A 3,206-nucleotide genomic window follows, 5' to 3' on the forward strand; every position below is an offset into this window, starting at 1 on the left:
CCTGTCACACRGGACAACTGAAAAGAGTTTGTCCCCGTCCCCTTGACACCCTCCCTTCAGRTACTTRTACACATTGATAAGATCCCCCCTCAGTCTTCTCTTCCCCAYGCTGAAGAGGCCCAGCTCTCGCAGCCRTTCCTCGTAGGGCAGGTGCTCCAGCCCTCTGATCATCTTTGTAGCCCCACGCCGGACTCTCTCCAGTAGCTCCATGTCACTCTTGTACTGGGGAGCACAGAACTGGATGCAGTACTCAAGATGAGGCCTCACCAGGGCTGAGTGGAGGGGCAGGATCACCTCCCTCGACCTGYTGGCAACACTCTTCCCAATGCACCCCAGGAGACCATTGGCTTTCTTGGCCACAAGGGCACATTGCTGGCTCAYGGTCAACTTGTCATCCACCAGCACTCCCAGGTCGTTTTCTGCAGAGCTGCTCTCCAGAAGGTCAGCCCCCAGCCTGTACTAGTGCATGGGGTTATTTTTCCCTAGGTGCAGGACTCTACACTTGCCCTTGTTGAACCTCATGAGGTTCCTCTCCGCCCAACTCTCCAGCCTGTCCAGGTCTCTCTGAATGGCAGCACAGTCCTCGGGTGTGTCAGCCACTCCTCCCAGCTTGGTATCATCAGCAAACTTGCTGAGGAGGCACTCTGTCCCCTCATCCAGGTCACTGATGAAGAAGTTGAACAGGATGGGACCCAGTACTGAGCCCTGGGGGACACCACTAGCCACAGGCCTCCAACTAGACTCCACGCCACTGATGAYGACCCTCTGAGCTCTGCCTTTCAGCCAGTTCTCAATCCACCTCACTGTGCACTCGTCTAACCCACACTTCTTGAGCTTCTCTAGGAGGATGTGATGGGAGACAGTGTCAAAAGCCTTGCTGAAGTCAAGGTAGGCAACATCCACTGCTCTCCCCTCATCTAYCCAGCCAGTCATCCCATCAGAGAAAGGTATCAGACTGGTTAAGCAGGATTTCCTCTTGGTGAATCCATGCTGACTACTCCTGATCACCTTCTTTTCCTCCACGTGCTTAAAGATGACATCCAGAATGAGCTGTTCCATCACCTTTCCAAGGATGGAGGTGAGGCTGACTGGCCTGTAGTTTCCTGGGTCCTACTTCTTGCCCTTTTTGAAGACTGGGGTGGGATTACCTCTTCAAAGTGAGGATCCTGAATCAGAGTTCAGAGTAACTAAAGGACTTCGGGTGTTGTGTTGTGCTACTTAGAGACATGGCAGTGAAGTGGTTGACCTCACCCCAGTGCAATCTCCAAGAACAAGTTAACAGTCCTGCTTAGGTTCATGTGCCAGTCACAAGACTCAGTTACTTGGTACTGAGGTGAGGCAGGGAGGTTTGGCATTACATATATGCCAAAAATTCATGCATATATACACAGGCTGGGGTGTGACAGAGGCTCCCCCTGCTCCTCCTCTGTGAGCCTCCCTTGCTCAGCAGAGCTTACTCACAGAGGCAGGGCTACTCAAGTCCAGCATCAGCAAGCTGTGTCCAGAAAAATCAAGCATCCATTTGCTTCACCATGATCCTAATCTTGACAAAGCCCATTAGAGTTTGGCCTTTGACTTGAGTATGAAATCATTTTCACTGCAGAGGAGAGCTCCTGAAGTCTCTACTGGCCCCTGGTTCCTCCATCATTGATGGGACAAATCACTGCTGTCAGTAATGACTCTACCCTCACATCACTAAGAAGGTACTGGCATCAGCTAAGGGAACGATGAAGAAAAACTCTTGCTGCTAAGATCAATGCTACACACTAGCAGCAAGGTATTCTGTGAGCCTACCTTCATAAGGCAGCTAAAATCAAGTTAATACAAGAAGCAACAGAGGGAAGTGAGGAACTATTTTGTTATCTTTATACTTGCTAGGATTCTGGRTGTGGACAGTGACCAACGCTTCCTTTCCAAATATAGATCTGAGAAACCTGGAGACTGTTCTAACTTATCTTCAAGCTGCTCATTGCAATGTCTGCAAAGCAGTAACAAGACATCTGATTGACCCAAATATATCAGTGATCACAGTTTCAGGAATGCTTAACATGCTGTAAATCAAACGGCACTTCAGCTTGGCTGATGTTTAACCCTGTACCAATTGTCTAGTTTTAAAATATTCCAGCTTGCAATGTTCATAAATTAGCCAGTAGCACGGCTCATCAAAACTTGGGCTTATTCTCATTTCAAACAGTGTAGTGCAGAAGCTGAGTATTTGGGGGAGATGCTGTATTCCCAGTTGTTGACTTTAGGGTGTAGTCATAGCATAGCCTGTTGATTAACTGTTTAGCTTCCAAGAGGCAAGTTGTAATTGAAATAAATGTCATGCATAACTTGAGGTTTATTTTTCTCTTCACAACAGAAAATGTAGTATCCTTATCCATGGCAGAGGTGCTTTTCCAGTGGGATCTTCCAGCACATGAACTAACAACTGAATGCTCCTTATAAGCACTATTCACCCCAAAAGAAATGCAAACAATTCACTTAAATTGAAATAAATTGTCCAGTGTCTGTCTAGAAAAAAAATCACATGTTCATCCTTCAGTCCTTTTCCAGCAAGCTTTTGAGTTCTCCTAAAGCCAATACGAGCTGGAAAGTTGCACAGAACAGAGACTATTTTGTGTCATTACCTTGGTAAAAATATTCTGCCTACCACTGGATAAAAGCCTCCTCCTCAGTGTAATGGTACTGTTCACATTGGCCACTGTGAACTGTAGCAATTACCAGCTGCAAATCATGTACTCAGTGTTTGCCGTGCAGCACATCTGGCTTCAGAGGGTGAAAGCATCATCTGGTAATAAAGCTTCAGGGTCAGGAATAGCATGAGACTTGAATTCACGGATAACAAGAGGAATGATTACATTTTGCATGGCATTTGAAGGAAACCAGGCTGGTAACTATTTCGTGTTATTTCAGTAAGTCCGTACGCCCATGAGAATCCCAACTGCGCTAATGCTCCCAGTTACAGTGGTCACAATTAGATGTGAGGTCCTGTCGCTAGAAAAGGCATGGCACACAATTTGCAATAGTACATGCTAGCTGTTCTGCTGTGCCTGGTGCACCTATGCTGGGATTTTGGGGGGTGGGCAGGTCCCCAAAGTGCTTACGATGAAGGCCTAAGCGCTTGCCCTCCCGGAGGCTTCCCAGCAGTCAGTGCCCGGGGCCCGGCGGCTGCGTGGCGGCGGCGGCGGGCTCGGCGCGGCCGA

Source organism: Rhea americana, unplaced genomic scaffold (genome assembly GCF_003343005.1).
Source record: "Rhea americana isolate MKP2758 unplaced genomic scaffold, rheAme1 scaffold_72, whole genome shotgun sequence".
NCBI lineage: Eukaryota > Metazoa > Chordata > Aves > Rheiformes > Rheidae > Rhea > Rhea americana.